We start from the raw sequence: 18,923 nt of genomic DNA on the forward strand, positions 1-18,923 counted from the left end.
CATGCATTAGTTTTCATTCTTTCATCATCATTAATATTAACTAAGGTTGTGTCCTATGAATATTATCCCCATAATGCAATATGACCTTCATAACATGCTTCTCATCTTAATATGGAACGTACACCATACTAAGGAAATAACATAATCTAACATCGTCATATTGACATGCATCGTCATCATCATACAACGTCATCATAAACACATCATAATCATCGTAAAACATTATCAAACATCATAATATAGCTCATACACGTCATCATATGTCATACATCATAATTAATCATCAAGGCATCATAAGCATAAATCATAAATAACACGTGCTTGTGCCACTAGATACGTGTCGTCATACATCGAATAATTATCTAACTTATCCTATAGTAACGCCACCTATATGTTTGGCCTCAGGCGACGTTTCCCTAATTTCAAGTTTTCTAAGCTTCCGTTCCTCGGAGCTACTCCAAATGTCACCTGGGATCGTTCCTTATTAGGTTGTTGTCTTTCGTTAGTATTTCACAAATATAATTTAAATTCAACTTGAAATTGTGAAATAGAGTATCGTCTTGACCTTAATTACCTTAATGAGGGTCAAAATCGGCTTCAAGAGGGTCAGAACGGTAGAAAATGAGTCAAAATCATTTTACCGAGCCGAATAGCCAAAGTAGATGCGATGACGATTATGAATGAGCTGGCCTAGAGTAGGGGTAAAGTCGAGCTGGAGGACCACGCATAGTGTAGAAGCAAGTCGATTAAGCTCGCATAAAACATGCATGTATGGGCAGCATATATGATTAAACAAGCTTAGATTTTGCATGAGTTGTGTTCGATTTGTGAAGGAAAACTTCACTCAAGGTCCAAGAAAGCCACAAACTCGAGCTAAACATGTGAATTGTGCTTGTGTTTCTCTTAAGGCTTGTATGAGCATGTCAAGATCATGATACCGCATAATTGAAATTGTACAATCATGTCTTATTGCTATGGAAGTACAATTCATAACCTATACTCTGTCTTATGAAGAGAAGTATGTTAGGATATTGGCTTGTGACAGTGAAGTAGTTGCACAACAAAGTGATTCCTTAGTCAAGGAACCATGGGAATGACGAGGCGACTTGGAAATATGTAGAGGAAGTGAGGAAGTTCTACCTCGAGCTGTTTTAGAAATGAAAAACTTTTAGGGTCGAAAGTTGCTGAGAAACTAAATTTTAGGTTGTGTTGAAAAATGCTTAGAAAACTCTTCACAGTACAAAATTAGAAAAATAGTGAAGTCAACCCCATAAAGATGAATGCACTCCCTTATTAATAGGTCTTATTTAATCATAAGAAAATAGATTGGGGAAGAATAAAAAGAAAAGAACATGAAAGAAAGAAGGACAGGGTTTGAAAGTGATGAAAAAAGGAGAAAATTGTTTCTACCTTCATTTTAAAGTTGCTTATAAGTGATAGGAGAAGCATTCTAGATGCTTTGATTGTCCAAAACCGTCAAAACTCAAGAAAGAACGAGAGGTAAAAGTTTCAAATTTTAACCTCTATTTTTTTCTAAATACATGAGATTTCTATCTATATAGGTTCTGAAATTTAACCAAATTGTTGTAGAGAGAATTTTTCACATCTCTTGAGGCCAAACGCACTAGTAGTTCGAGCTCAAGTTTAACCTCAAGAAGGGTAAGAAATTAGTTTCAAAGTTCCAAACGCACTAGTAGTTCGAGCTCAAGTTTAACCTCAAGAAGGGTAAGAAATTAGTTTCTAGCCAACTTTGAACATGAATATTTCCTTCCAATCTCTATGAGGATAGTTTAAAAAGAAATTTGGATTAGAACTTTTTTAACTTTGGTGAAGAAAAAAATTTGAATTGAGATACATTAAAAAAGATACAATAATTGGAATAATTTAGGAAAAACATGAAATTCCATTGAATAATCAGTTTTAGAAATTAATTCATAAAAAAAATTATGTAGACACATTCGCTTTGGCTGGAAGGTAGGCGTGTGTACTTGAGGAAGCGACATGTGTCGGCCGCCGACTAGTCGCAAAAGAATAGAGATTTGAAGTATGGGCGTGGTGGTCAGAACTCCCATCTGACAAGGGAAGATTCAAAGGGCAAACCCAATCCATGACCCGACCCAACCCACCTAAAAAAATCAGACGAGTATCAAACCTACAGTCTGTGTGACATGTGCAATGTCCTAATCAAATGGCTAGTGGCATGATCAAAGCCGATGATTGTAAGCTATGTCCTCCATCACGATCTCAAATGAAACTATCCATAGAATCGTGTGTCGTGTGAAACGTAGATCATCGTCGTTCTTAATCGAGACTCAAGTTAAGCTCCGTCTCAGAACCTTGTGGGGTTAGGAGTAAAGCATTCCAAGATTGACGCATCTCGTTGGGCGTAAAGAAACATTGGGAACCAAAATATCTTTCTTCGGAGCCATTTCTTGTCTTGTCCCCCCGCCCCGACATAGCGCTTCGCTTTCGGGGATTCAGAAGAATACACTTCTCCCTTCTTCATTGATCTAGGTAAAAGGAACCATCTACCTGTTGGGAAGCTAGACATTAAGTAAGTGGCTTGATGAGGATAACTAAGTTGACACGCCGGAGTTGGTTGCTGGCACAACTGGGAGGTGAATATGAGCGAAAGACTCCACTTGTGCGTGTGTAGGCATTTTACCGCGCGTGTGAGTCTCCTTTTTCACCCGACCTCCGTTTGACTATTTTCACCACAATTTTGATAATGATCCTAATTAAACTTGAATAGGGTCCCACTATTTTCACCACAATTTTGATAAGAATTTTGGAGCACTAAGTCACTAGAAAACGAGCTTTGGAAGATACACGTCATCCATATAAGTAACCATTCACACTCCTTTCTAGGAATTGATAATTTACTTATTACTTGGTACTTGTGATAGCGATTAGGAATCAACCCAAGGGAAAACTCTGATACGAAATGATAAGGAATCACTACAAGGGAAGTAAGATTCAGATTACCTTGTTGATCGAATATATCAAGGCAAGAACACTTGTTTGAGATTCGAATTATTCAACAAACAAGGTCGATCATACGAAGCTTGAATGATTCTAAACATGCAATCTAAACTAAATAGAATTGCAAAGAAACTCAACACTTGGCCTTGTTACTACATTTTTCAAGTCTCGTGTACAAAGACAACATACATGACTTTATATAGTCTTCAAATTAAAACTCTTAACTTTATACGAGACATTCTAAGAGTTGTATATTTTATAACCATAATTAGCCACTATGTATACTTCATAGCCATAATTAACAACTATGTAAATAAGCCTTAAATACATTTAAAAAAAAAAAAAAAACACTATAACTCTTAATTATCATCCCCAAAATATGTAACTATCTAAACTAAATAAAACTTTATTCTTCTTTAATGTGGCATGATTTGCAACCTCTTGTGATAATTTGAACTACATTTTTTTTTACATATTCCTTGAAGTTTATATTGCATGGTCGATGCCTTGGTTCATATCAGATAGTATATACTTGCACTTATACTTATGATTATTTGCACTTTTTTCCACATACCTTCATAAGCAATGAGTAGTAGCATGTTTCAAAATGTCCGATGGTAAGTTATTTCAAGTCTTAAATAAACTTCAAACTACTTAAAAGATCTTATATGAAGCATATTTTTAAGGTTATGAATTATTATAATATATTTCAAAGTAATGCGAGAATGTTAAGGACCCAAACAAAGACAGGTGAATAATGACAAACATACCTGTATTATCTCTTAAAGATATTTCATGGCTTAAACAGACTCAATATAAACGACTATGTAAGATTTCAAGGAAATTGGAGTTAGTTTAGATCCAAAACCAAAACTGGGGAGGAAAGGGACCAAAATACACTTATGACCTTGGTGTTTCTAATGCTTTAACGAACTTGAAATGATACGAAATTTTACATGAGACTCATTTATGGTGTTATAGATGACTGTATATGGCTTCAAATTTATTAAAACATGTTTGGGTTTAAGCAAATACTTTGATAAAAAATTATGAAAATAACCATACCGATCATAAACATTTATGATTTTTATGAACTCCAAGTGCATGATAGGTTGTATGACACTAAAAATTCATGATTAAAAAATGTATATGATTATGACCTATTGATTGGAATAGGGCCCGCATGTATCACTCTACTTCCCTTGGTTGGTTGTGCCTTCTAAAGTGAAGAACCAAGTAAGATGGGTTGGTTCTCAAGAAAGTACAACTCAAGTCCTAAGCCACTAAAAATACTAGGTTGTACTCTTATCGATAACTTTAGTCATCCTAGATCTCCCACTTGTTAAACCTAAAATAGATCATAACTGTATATACTAAAATAGTCTAAGATTTACTAGTTGTTATGATTTGAAGGGTTTGTTACCAAATCTATGATTTTATGGTTTGTTACCAAATCATAGATTTGGAATGTAATCTTCATTATACGCATCTATAAATACATGAGGTCGTGACCCATATAGGTCATCGTGCCATTCAATCTAACATGGTATCAGAGCCATGCCCTAAACTTAGTCGTGCCAATAGATTGATAAATCCTCAAATCCTCAAATATCGAACAAAGAACTCCTAAAGAAAAGGAGCCAAGCCCCTCCTCGAAGGCAGTCAAAAATGACTAAGACTCCAAAGGAGTCGAGCCTCGATTAAGGGGAGGCGCACTTTGTTCGAGGGGAGGTGTTGGATGATGGAAGTCCCACATCGACTAATTTAGGGAATGATCATAGGTTTATAAGTGAGGAATACTAACTCCATTGGTATGAGGCCTTTTGGGGAAACCCAAAGCAAAGCCATGAGAGCTTATGCTCAAAGTGGACAATATCATACCATTGTGGAGAGTCGTGTTCGTTCTCAAGGTTATGCACCCTCTCGTCCTGCTGGTGATCGTCGTGGCCCTTCTGCTCGTCCTTCCTGCCAGATCTGCAGCAAAGTGGGGCATACTGCTATCCGCTGCTGGCATAGGATGGATGAGTCCTATCAAGATGAACCTTCTTCTGCTCCTCCTACGGCACTGGCGGCTACTTCCTCTTACAAGATTGACCCAAATTGGTACAGCGACACAGGCGCTACAGACCATATCACCAGTGACCTGGATCGTCTCGCTGTGCGTGAACGTTATCATGGAGGTGAACAAGTTCAAGTCGGCAATGGAGCAGGTTTGCGTGTTTTGCATACTGGTCATTCTCTAATTAATACTGCTACTCGTTCTCTTGCGTTGCGTAATATTTTGCATGTGCCTGAAATTTCCAAACATCTTCTTTCTGTTCATAAATTTTCTCGTGATAATGACGTATTCTTTGAATTCCATCCTTGGCATTTTTCTATAAAGGATCGACAGTCGAGGAAAAGTCTCCTAAATGGGAGGTGTGAATCTGGTCTTTATCCTATTAAGCCATCCGATGTCGATAATCTCAAGCACGCCTTGGTGAGCAGATCTACTACTCACGCCCAATGGAATGCACGTCTTGGACATCCTTCATCTCAAGTAATAAAATCCATTTTGCGTCTAAATAATATTTCGTGTGCTAGTGAGTCATCTTTGTCAGTTTGTAATGCGTGTCAGTTAGCAAAGAGTCATCGATTACCATATACTAGTTCTTCCCATAGGTCTTCGTCACCTTTGGAACTTATTTTTTCGGATTTGGGGCCCTGCACCTCCATCTGTTGGGGGTTTTAAATATTATATTAGTTTCATTGATGATTTCAGTAAATTTTCGTGGATCTATTTGATGCATGATCGTACAGAAGCTCCTCGTATATTTTTGCAATTCCAAGCTCATGTTGAGCGCCTCCTAGATACTAAAATCAAGTGGGTCCAATCTGATTGGGGTGGGGAATATCAGAAAATTCATAACACATTTTTTCGTTCCCTTGGAATTGGTCATCGTGTTTCGTGCCCTCACACACATCAACAAAATGGGTCTGCTGAACGCAAGCATCATCATATTGTTGAAACTGGCCTAGCCCTTCTAGCTCATGCTCATGTACCTATTAAATTTTGGGACGACGCGTTTCTTACAGCCACATATCTCATCAATCGTCTTCCTACTCGTGTCATCGATAAAAAATGCCCCTTAGAGCTTCTTTTTCATACCCCACCAAATTACTCCTTATTAAAAAATTTTGGGTGTGCTTGTTGGCCTCATCTTCGTCCTTATAACAAACAAAAGTTCTCTTTTCGATCAAAGGAATGTGTCTTTCTAGGCTACAGTTCTTCACATAAAGGGTATAAGTGTCTTGACACCGATTCTGGTCGTGTCTATATATCTAGAGATGTCATATTTGATGAAAATGTTTTTCCATTCAAGAGAGCCTCACCTAATTCTTCCCCAATCATGCAGTCGACGCATAATGCCCCTGATTTGTGCACCTTGCATTTGGGTAATAGCAGTACTAATTTGGAGAATGATCACATGCATATGTCTGGGCCTACTAACTCTTTGGATGCAGAAAATTTGGTGTCTACATCAGCTTCGGAATTGCCGCAACAATCCTCCGCGTCGCTGCCATGCGAATCGGCGTTGGTTGTTCCGCCAATGATTGAGGCCTCGGCTCCTCCGCCAGCAGATGATATTGCGCAATGCCCGGTCGAATCCTCGGCCGTTGGTCAACCAACTACTGTAGCATCGGTTGCTCCCCTCGCAACGGCTGATAGGGTCGTCCCCTCAAATGTGGATCCTGCACCTACTACTCATCCGTATGGTACTCGATTGAAGCACAATATCAAGAAACCCAAGGTGCGTACAGATGGAACAGTAACATATCTTGTAGCTCGGTCTTCTGCCTCTGAACCTACTTCACATATTACTGCTATTGAGCATCCCCTCTGGCGTCAGGCAATGAATGATGAATTTCAGGCACTTCAAAAAAATAAGACATGGCACTTAGTTCCTCCTCGTGCTGGTCTTAACGTTATTGATTGCAAATGGGTTTTCAAACTCAAACAAAAGCCAGATGGCTCTATTGATCGCTACAAAGCACGCCTGGTTGCTAAAGGTTTTAAACAGCAGTATGGCGTTGATTATGATGATACCTTTAGTCCAGTTGTTAAGCCCACTACCATTCGGCTCTTATTATCTCTTGCTATTTCTCGTGGTTGGGCTATTCGGCAGATTGATATTCAAAATGCTTTTCTTCATGGCCTTCTTAATGAAGATGTTTATATGAAGCAGCCCCCTGGATTTGTGGATTCTCAACACCCTGGTTATCTCTGCAAGCTGGATAAGTCGCTTTATGGCCTTAAACAAGCTCCGCGTGCCTGGTTTTCTCGCCTTAGCTCCAAACTATTACAGCTGGATTTTACACCTTCAAAGGCTGATGTCTCTCTTTTTATTTTTAACAAAACGGGCATTCAGATGTATATCCTCATCTACGTTGATGATATTATTATCATCAGCTCATCTTCTACGGCTACTGAGAAACTTCTTACACAGCTTCAGGATGATTTAGCCGTCAAGGATCTTGGTATTTTGAGTTATTTTCTTGGGATTGAGGTCCGCCATACTTCTAGTGGACTTATTCTGACACAACATAAATACATTCGAGATTTATTAGCCAGAACCAATATGCTCACCTCCAAAGGTGTGCCCACACCTATGCTTCCCAGTGAGAAGTTGTTATTGAATGGTGGTGAAAAGCTCTCACCTGAGGATACTACTCGCTATCGAAGTGTCGTTGGTGCTCTCCAATATTTGTCTCTGACACGTCCTGATATATCCTTCTGTGTCAACAGAGTGTGTCAGTTCATGTCCTCTCCGACTTCTATACATTGGGCGGCAGTCAAACGAATTCTCCGTTATCTACATGACACGATTGATATGGGTTTGTGTCTTACAAAGTCCAGCACTGATTTGTTGAGTGCCTTTTCAGATGCTGATTGGGCTGGGAATCCTGATGATCGTCGAAGCACTGGAGGCTATGTGATCTTCTTTGGTGGCAATCTTATCTCTTGGAGTTCGAGGAAACAATCGACAGTTTCTCGCTCTAGTACGGAAGCCGAATATAAGGCGGTTGCTGATGCCACTGCCGAATTAATTTGGATCCAAGTCCTCTTGCGTGAGCTCGGGATCTCGCAAGCGCGAGCGCCTAGCCTATGGTGTGACAACATTGGTGCCACCTACCTATCCGCCAATCCAATCTTTCATCGACGGACGAAGCATGTTGAGGTTGATTATCACTTCGTTCGTGAACGAGTATCGACTCGTCAGCTTGATGTTCGACTCATATCTTCCAAGGATCAGCTCGCCGATATCATGACAAAGCCACTGCCAGCTCCTTCTTTTAGCTATTTTAGGCGCAATCTGAACTTAGTAGTACATCGTCCAGATTGAGGGGGGGTGTTAAACCTAAAATAGATCATAACTGTATATACTAAAATAGTCTAAGATTTACTAGTTGTTATGATTTGAAGGGTTTGTTACCAAATCTATGATTTTATGGTTTGTTACCAAATCATAGATTTGGAATGTAATCTTCATTATACGCATCTATAAATACATGAGGTCGTGACCCATATAGGTCATCGTGCCATTCAATCTAACACCACTATGATATGCAATATGAAACCATGTTTTTTTCGCTCAAAATCAGATGCCCTATACATATACATGTTTCTTGTAGGACATTGTGTCCATGTTTCTTGCAAGATATCCTACCCATGTTTTATTTTGTGTATGTCATGTTCCATGTTCTTGTTTTTTCTGCACCTAGAAAACGTGCCCATGTTTACTTGCAAGTTGTCCGACTTTTTATTTTATTTTATTATTTATGATGACAAGTTTAGATTCATGATATTCACCGACTATTTGTCCTTTTTAGGTCTTCTAGAGGAATAGTTTTTTGAGATTAGGTTTAAGGATTGACTGAGTATCATGACTCATGACTCATGGTTTAGAACCAAGGTCCTCAAGATAAGAAATTATTTTAAGGTCTTGGTAAGATCATAGAGATAGTACCTTAGCATCAATTATAGACACGATTAAAAGCCGATAAATAGGCTGCTTATTGAGTTTTATAATTATTTTTTACATGTTTTTAAGATAAGGATTAGTAGTTGGTCGATTAGGAGTAAATCTAGAGCAGGTGCCATAGTGAACTGATCCTACGAATTAGAGCCTTTTCTATTTTGTGTCGAATTTTGTAGAGTAAAAACTTAAACTTTATTTGAGATGTTATAAATATATATATATTTTTAATGTTTTTATCTTTTAAATCTTATTAGTTTTAAACTAAAAAAAATCCTACGTTATGTTAGCTAACAATTATTTTACCATTCATGGAGTTATTTGGTAGCTTAAACAATGAAACCCAAACACTCAAACCTATAGTATCTTAACTTTGTTTAGTTTTTCATAGTTCTTCATGATATAGCCTACCAATCAAAGCTTTTATCTAGACGTGGTATTATATCACTCAACTCAATGAAATGCATCTATTCATTAGGATTAGGTGCCAGATCCTAAAATGAATTAGTCAGCTCTTAACTATTCCCTGTGCAATAAAACAAATGTATCATAATTTATGAGGTGTGACCTCATTCTGGATCAACCTAGTTCACTACAAGAGATTTGTTGACAACTACGATGTATCCATGTTATAAATCATCTACTCGTTTCCATTCATGATATTCTTTTGGCACATAAGCTATCTAGGAGTACTGCCCTATCTATATGAACTCCCAGTCATCGGGGGTGTAGAGGGGAAATAGGCTTCCATGCAAATTATGATGGTGACGTCCATGTAGTCCTCAAGTCAAACGTAAAGAAATGACTCCATATTCTTGCCAGACCATATAAATACTCTTAGCAAGTCTCCTAATCATCCCTACATGGTCACAACATCCTACCGTACGATATTGATCATTGGTTATAAAATAGAGTGTCGTATAGCACATAGTCTAAACTCTTATCATGCTCATGTTTCACCTACTTGGCAACATTGTTGTTTCTCATGATTTTAAAACTATGAAGAGTGTCGCCAACCTTATTATTTCTCATGGTCTTAGAATTAGAATTGACAATAATCTTGTTCTTTCTCATGGTCTCAAACATTACCTCAAAACTACATAGTAGTGAAAATCTTACTCTTTTATCATAATCTAAAAACTAGAACATTGTTTCTCATGGTCTTTGCCAACCTCAAACGTGGTATCAAAACTACAAAAAAATTACAATGACCTTGCTATATATCAGAATCACAAACATGGTCTCATTAAAATAAAATATCAAATTATTACCCATCAAAAGTAGGAAGGGTATGTATTTGTTTAAAAATATAATTATTAAAGTCACTCAAATTAAGGGGAGGGAGAAATTAGAAATTAAAAATTAAATAGTCAAACATTCTATACTTGGAATACTTCATGACCCACAAAATTTTGAAAGTTTTTCTGAATTTTTGTGGTTTTTTTTCTAAATATAGTTTTCTTCTAAATATTGTTTTCTTATCGAACTATATATAGAGCTTCACATCATCAGTAAAATCCAAACACTCACACCATAATCATTGCTACTCTTCATCATTTGTGAAACGAGCTTGTAACCCGACAACTTAAAGACAATCCATAATGGCCATGGGCAAAGGTTTCAAGCTCTTTCACACCCTTTTCTTAGTGGTTGCTTGGCAATGTTTTGCGAAAGTGGGTGCCACTTTTGGCGATGTCACTGGTGTTGCAAAGCTCGATCATCAATTTTCGTTTCGTGCCTTTGGATCACATGACACACAAGCCCCATCGGTTGCACCAATTGCAAGTAGCACAGAATTCCTAGTGGCTGCACCGTTTGGAAGCATCGCTCAAACTCCAGAGGCTTTAATCCCGGAGGTTGCATCAGTTGGAAGCATCGCTCAAACTCCGGAGGCTTTAACCCCGGAGGTTGCATCAGTTGGAAGCATCGCTCAAACTCCGGAGGCTTTAACCCCGGAGGTTGCATCAGTTGGAAGCATTGCTCAAACCCCGAAAGTTGCATCAGTTGGAAGCATTGCTCAAACCCCGGAAGTTGCATCAGTTGGAAGCATTCCTCAAACCCCAACCATTATACCAATTGAAAGTAGCACACAAGCGTGAGAGTAGCATTGTTGCACATGGAGGTTTCTTTGTCTATTAACAGCAAAACCTAAGCCAAACTAAATCACTATGGTGGAGACAAATTCATTATTTCTATTTTTTTCTTAAATGGAATGATTTTTCTATCCTTATTCTCATATTTAATTTTCTATTTTAACTGACGGAAGGATATTTTTAATATTTAATGAAACACGGATGAATGTTCCACATCGACTAATAGGAAGTGGATTTATAATCAAGGAATAATCTCTCCATTGGTATGCGGCTCAAAATGGACAATATCATACTATTGTGGAGAGTTGTGTTCATTTCACATCATATGAAACCATACCCAATAAATTTATCGATGCATTAATAAAAAATGTCTAACCTTCATAAAATTCAAACAACTCTCTTCTTTTATTTTTAAGATAGACACATCTTAGCTTTGTTATTTTACAAATAGTTAAGGTACTGTATTTTCCAAAGCCCTCCTATTTTATGTTTAAGAATTTTGGTCCTATGTTATCATCCATCACTCCAAATACTCTAATGAAATGTGTCATACTGTCCCATCAGATTATATTAATGGTTCAAGTAATGAATGCTCAATTTTCTTTTGGATTCCAATTCCAATAAATATCCAGGTTTCATTAGCCCACACGGTGCTTAAAAGAATACCTATACTAAAAAAAAGATAAACCCGACTAATCAGTTGAGACTTATAATAATTATTCAAGAAAAAAAAAAGTGTTTCTTAAAACATTGATAAATGAGCATGTTTAGATAGCAATAGGATAAGGATGCAATGAGAGATTACTAAATACTTTTATACTCACCTATTGGGCTTGGGTTCTATGGAGAGGTATAGTAACAGTATGTCGCTCAGATCCAAAAACACGTTTTCGATAGATCTTGTCGATGTAATCTTTGGCTTTTCTGTCAATATCAAGTCATACAACTCACTGATAAGTTTTGTCGTCATCGCTTGGTCGAGTCAAACCTAACCTAATCTCGACAGTCTTTGAGATCACCCTTTATAAGGGTGTGAAAACCTTTTCCTGGCAGATTCGTTTTAAAAATCTTGAGGGGAAGCCCGAAAGGGAAAGCTCAAATAGGAAAATATCTGCTAGCGGTGGGCCTGGGCGGTGGGCCTGTATCATTAACAAATGGTATCAGAGCCAGACACTGGACTATGGGACAGCAAGGAAGCTGTTCCCCGAGGGAAACATGGGGGGACTATGGGACAGCAAGGAAGCTGTTCCCTGAGGGAAACATGGGGGCAGTGTGCCAGTAAGAACGCTGGGCCCCGAAGGGGGGTGGATTTGGTGGGGATCCCACGTCGATGGGAAAAGGAACGAGTGTCAGCGAAGACACTGGGCCGAAGGGGGGTGGATTTGGTGGGGATCCCACGTCGATGGGGAAAGGAACGAGTGTCAGCGAAGACACTGGGCTCCGAAGGGGGGTAGATTGTGAGGATCCCACTTTGGATGGGGAGGAGAACAAAACACCCTTTCTTTACAAGGGTGTGGAAACCTTTTCGTAACAAACGAGTTTTAAAAACCTTAAGGAGAAGCCCGAAAAGAAAAAACCCAAATATAATAATATCTGCTAGCAGTGGACTTATACTACTTATATTGTTACAAGAATGATCTCCTTTTCTATTTCTTCTCGATTTGAAAAAAAGCTAAATATTGAGAAAAAGGACAACTCCTCGGGGAGCAAAGAATCTTAGGATTCAAAGCTATGAGAAACATAAAAGTTAGTGTGAAGGCTAATTATTCAAACACTAGGAAATTGTCGACTAAAAGAATCCTTTGCAAAGACTTCAAATTAAAATGGAATGGGATAATTTAACCCTCTCATGAAAAACGCATAAACATCAAAATAAAATTATAACTATTATAATGTCCATTATTTAATTAACATGTTTAAATTTTTTGTTCGTATTAAAACCACTTATTAACTATCTCATCGACCCTCCACAATCCAACACCTCCCCTTGAACCAAGTACCGTCTCCGCTTAATCGAGGCTGACAATACTTTGTTTGACATGGCTAAGTTTAAGGCATGACTCTATTATCATGTTAGATGAACACGACTCTCTACAATGGTATGATATTGTCCATTTTGAGCATACGCTTTCATGGTTTTGCTTTGAGATTTCCTAAAAGGCCTCTCACCAATAGAAATAGTATTATTTGATTATAAACCTATGATCATTCCCTAAATTAGCCGATATAGGACTTTCATTCAATCGAAAGAACTAGGTTGAATCAGGTTATGTAGAGAACAATACAAAAATCAAATTTGCAAAAAAAACCCGTTGAATCTAACTCGTGGAAGACAAAACACAGGTGAACATGTGTCGACAAAGGAGGGCTTGAACACATCCGAAAGGAGAAGGGACACACATACAACATTGGTGAAGGAAACAAGTTAGATTGGAGTGGTCAGTCAGCGAATGCTACATGTCGCCTCAAGTAATGATTGTAGAGATTAGAAAATTATCAAAATGAATTTAAGATGCATGCGGATTATAATGCTTGCTCTTGTGCTAGAAAGGAGGAAGGCATATTGGGATCTATGTTCTGGGTGATTGATGTAATTATCTTCGTGTTTAGCTTTTCATAGTTCTTCATCATATAGCCTACCAATCAAAACTCTTATCTAGATGTGGTATTATATCACTCAACTCAATGAAATGCATCTATTCATTAAGGTTAGGTGACAGATCCTAAAATGAATTAGTCAGCTCTTAACTATTCCCTGTGCAATAAAACCAATGTATCATAATTTATGAGGTGTGACCTCATGATGGATCAACCTAGTTCACTACAAGAGATTTGTTGACAACTCCTTAATAGGCCAACCCTCATGTTTGCCAACTACGATGTATCCATGTTATAAATCATCTACTCGTTTCCATTCATGATATTCTTTTGGCACATAAGCTATCTAGGAGTACTGCCCTATCTATACGAACTCCCAGTCATCGAGGGTATCAAGGGGAAATAGGCTTCAATGCAAATTATGATGGTGACGTCCATGTAGTCCTCAAGTCAAACGTAAAGAAATGACTCCATATTCTTGCCAGACCATACAAATACTCTTAGCAAGTCTCCTAATCATCCCTACATGGTCACAACATCCTACCGTACGATATTGATCATTGGTCATAAAATAGAGTGTCGTATAGCACATAGTCTAAACTCTTATCATGCTCATGTTTCACCTACTTGGCAACATTGTTGTTTCTCATGATTTTAAAACTATGAAGAGTGTCGCCAACCTTATTGTTTCTCATGGTCTTAGAATTAGAATTGACAATAATCTTGTTCTTTCTCACGGTCTCAAACATTACCTCAAAACAACAGAGTAGTGAAAAACTTACTCTTTATCATAATCTAAAAACTAGAACATTGTTTCTCATGGTCTTTGCCAACCTCAAACGTGGTATCAAAACTACAAAAAAATTACGATGACCTTGCTATATATCAGGATCAGAAACATGGTCTCATTAAAATAAAATATCAAATTATTACCCATCAAAAGTAAGAATGGTATGTTTTTGTTTAAAAATATAATTATTAAAGTCACTCAAATTAAGGGAGGGAGAAATTAAAAATTAAAAATTAAATAGTCAAACATTCCATACTTGGAATACTTCATGACCCACAAAATTTTGAAAGCCTTTCTAAATTTGTGTGGTTTTTTTTCTAAATATAGTTTTCTTATAAATATAGTTTTCTTATCAAACTATATATAGAGCTTCACATCATCAGTAAAATCCAAGCACTCACACCATAATCATTGCTACTCTTCATCATTGGTGAAACGAGCTTGTAACCCGACAACTTAAAGACAATTCATAATGGCCATGGGCAAAGGTTTCAAGCTCTTTCACACCCTTTTCTTAGTGGTTGCTTGGCAATGTTTTGCGAAAGTGGGTGCCACTTTTGGCGATGTCACTGGTGTTGCAAAGCTCGATCATCAATTTTCGTTTCGTGCCTTTGGATCACATGACACACAAGCCCCATCGGTTGCACCAATTGCAAGTAGCACAGAATTCCTAGTGGCTGCACCGTTTGGAAGCATCGCTCAAACTCCAGAGGCTTTAACCCCGGAGGTTTCATTAGTTGGAAGCATCGCTCAAACTCCGGAGGCTTTAACCTCGGAGGTTGCATCAGTTGGAAGCATTGCTCAAACCCCGGAAGTTGCATCAGTTGGAAGCATTCCTCAAACCCCAACCATTACACCAATTGAAAGTAGCATACAAGCGTGAGAGTAACATTGTTGCACATGGAGGTTTCTTTGTCTATTAACAAAGCAAAACCTAAGCCAAACTAAATCACTATGGTGTAGACAAATTCATTATTTCTATTTTTTTCTTAAATGGAATGATTTTTCTATCCTTTTTCTTATATTTAATTTTCTATTTTAACTGACGGAAGGATATTTTTAATATTTAATGAAACACGGATGAATGTTCCACATCGGCTAATAGGAAATGAGGAATTTATAATCAAAGAATAATCTCTCCATTAGTATGGACTCAAAATGGACAATATCATACCCAATAAATTTATCGATGTATTAATACAAAATGTCTAACCTTCAAAAAATTCAAACAACTCTCTTCTTTTATTTTTAAGATAGACACATCTTAGCTTTGTTATTTTACAAATAGTTAATGTACTGTATTTTCCAAAGCCTTATGTTTAAGAATTTTGGTCCTATGTTATCATCCATCACTCCAAATACTCTAATGAAATGTGTCATACTGTCCCATCAGATTATATTAATGGTTCAAGTAATGAATGCTCAATTTTCTTTCGGATTCCAATTCCAATAAATACCGAGGTTTTGATTAGCCCACAGGGTGCTTAAAAGAATACCTATACTAAAAAAAAAGATAAACCCGACTAATCCGTTGAGACTTATAATAATTATTCAAGAAAAAAATAAGTGTTTCTTAAAACATTGATAAATGAGCATGTTTAGATAGCAATAGAGATTACACCCGAAATTACTAAAGTCTAGAGAAAGTTCATAGTGACCTAATAGGATAAGGATGGAATGAGAGCTTACTAAATACAATATTAGTTCATACTACTGACCTAATTTGTTTTGAATTGTTGTGTTGTTAATTATTATTATTTTTTTGAAAACAATATTAGTTATTTATAAATATTTAAAATGTTTAGGTTAGGTAATTATCAATTTTACTTATTTATTCATTTATTTTATAATTATTGTTTAAGTAATTTTCTCTACGGAATTCCAAATTACAAGTTTGTATTTGTTTTATAATTGAATAATTAAAATGATATTTATTGTTATATTCTAGAATTTTAAATAAACTGATTTAATATTGTCTTCAAACTATCTTGGACTTTTAAATTAAGTTATTTCATCGAAATCAATATGAACAAAAAAACATATAGACAAATCATATACATATTGGGCTCGGGTTCTATGGAGAGGTATAGTAACAGTATGTCGCTCAGATCCAAAAACACGTTTTCGATAGATCTTGTCGATGTAATCTTTGGCTTTTCCGTCAATATCAAGTCATACAACTCACTGATAAGTTTTGTCGTCATTGCTCGGTCAAACCTAACCTGATCTCGACATTTCATCCCAACAGTCTTTGAGATCACCCTCGATAGATCTTGTCGATGTAATCTTTGGCTTTTCTGTCAATATCAAGTCATACAACTCACTGATAAGTTTTGTCGTCATCGCTCGGTCAAACCTAACCTGATCTCGACATTTCATCCCAACAGTCTTTGAGATCACCCTTTAGGAGGGTGTGAAAACCTTTACCTAGCAGATTCGTTTTAAAAACCTTGAGAGAAAGCCCGAAAGGGAAAGTCAAAATAGGACAATATCTGCTAGCGGTGGGCTTGGATCGTTAATAAATGGTATCAGAGCCAGACATTGGACTATGTGCCAACGAGGAGGCGGTTCCCCGGAGGAGACACGGGGGCAGTGTGCCAGTAAGGACGCTGGACCCCGAAGGGGGGTGGATTTGGTGGGGATCCCACATCGATGGGGGAAAGGAACGAGTGCTAGCGAAGACACCGGGCTCCGAAGAGGGGTAGATTGTTAGAATCCCACTTTGGTTGGGGAGGAGAATGAAACACGCTTTATAAGGGTGTGGAAACCTTTACCTAACAGACGCGTTTTAAAAACCTTGAGGGAAAGCTCGAAAAGAAAAACCCAAATACAACAATATCTGCTAGCAGTGGACTTATACTATTACAAGAATGATCTCTTTCTCTATTTCTTCTCGATTTGAAAAAAGCTAAATATTGAGAAAAAGGACAACTCCTTGGGGAACAAAGAATCTTAGGATTCAAAGAGAAACATAAAAGTTAGTGTGTAGGCTAATTATTCAAACGCTTTTTATTTCCTCCATTGCTTCAAGAAAATTGTCGACTAAAAGAATCCTTTGCAAAGACTTCAAATTAAAATGGAATGGGATAATTTAACCCTCTCATGAACAAGGCATAAACATCAAAATAAAATTATAACCATTATAATGTCCATTTTTTAATCTAATAACATGTTTAAATTTTTTGTTCGTATTAAAATCACTTATTAATTATCTCATGTTATCATGCATAACTAATTCTCTTAAAGGGTTAGATTTAAACTCTTTTTTGTACCTAATTATTTGTTATTATTCCATTTTATCTTTTACTTTGACCAACTTAAGTGAAGTAGTAGCACTTTTCTAATGCTAAAAAGAGTAGTAAATGGTGTGTGGAAAGATAGAGTACATAGAGAAGAATGTTTTAAACATAAAATAAGTACTTGTAACGAATTCGTTCGAGGAAGTATAGCAATAGCCTGTAACACTCGAGCCCGACGAGAATAAAATTTTCCGACTTTTCTTCTTTTAAAATTCCAACTTATGAGATTTTATTGAGGGCCTAGAAGCCGAATTTAATGATGATGTAGAATATAAGAAGTTTTAGAAAAATTTTAGAAACTAAAGAAAAGTATAAAACAAAATAGTGAAAAAGAAGTCAAAGTCAACTCCATTTTTGTTATTTTAGCTACCTTTTCATAATTAGGTATCTTCGTATGAGTTAGTTAAGGGTTAGTGAAGGAGAACATAAAACAAAGAAGAGAAAGGAAATACATAGAGAAGAGAGAAAAAAACGAAGGTTGACATAGAAAGTAATGGTCGGAGACCTCTTGATCTGATTATTTCTAGTTGTTATGAACATTGATTCATAGAACTTAGAATTATGAATAGATTCATTTTGGACACTTGAATCGTCCAAATCCATTAACAAATGAAGAGCGTTGATTTTTCTTTAGAGAGATGTTCGTGGAGGTTTAGATTCTGAGAGCAGCGTGCAATGACCCATAATGTAATTTCAGAAAACTTTTATAATACAATCCAGAGGTGAACCAGATCGAAAGCCAGAGTTCTGACCATCCTCAAGAACGATAAGATTATGAGTTTTGAGTTTATCTTTAACGCATTTATTTCCCTCCATAGTTAACGAAAAAAATATATATCTATTTTTTTTTTTTTTTTTTTTTTTTTTATGGAAAGCTAGATTACACCTCTTCAACTTTGATGAAGGAACTCGGTTGAATCGAGTTATATAGAGAACAGTACAGAAATAAAATTGGGAGGAAAATTTCACGCACGCTTCAGGTATTGGAGTGGTCAGTCAGCGAATGCTACATGTCACATCAAGTGCGTGAGTACTCCTCCCATAGGCGCTTGACTTCTTGCTCGTGTACTTGCGTGTGGTGAGCTCTATTTTTGTTTGTTTGACCTCTGTTTGATTATTGCTCACTCCAATACTAACCTTAGTT

The sequence above is a fragment of the Cucurbita pepo genome, chromosome 6 (assembly GCF_057944985.1).
Source record: "Cucurbita pepo subsp. pepo isolate OVF chromosome 6, ASM5794498v1, whole genome shotgun sequence".
Taxonomy (NCBI): domain Eukaryota; kingdom Viridiplantae; phylum Streptophyta; class Magnoliopsida; order Cucurbitales; family Cucurbitaceae; genus Cucurbita; species Cucurbita pepo.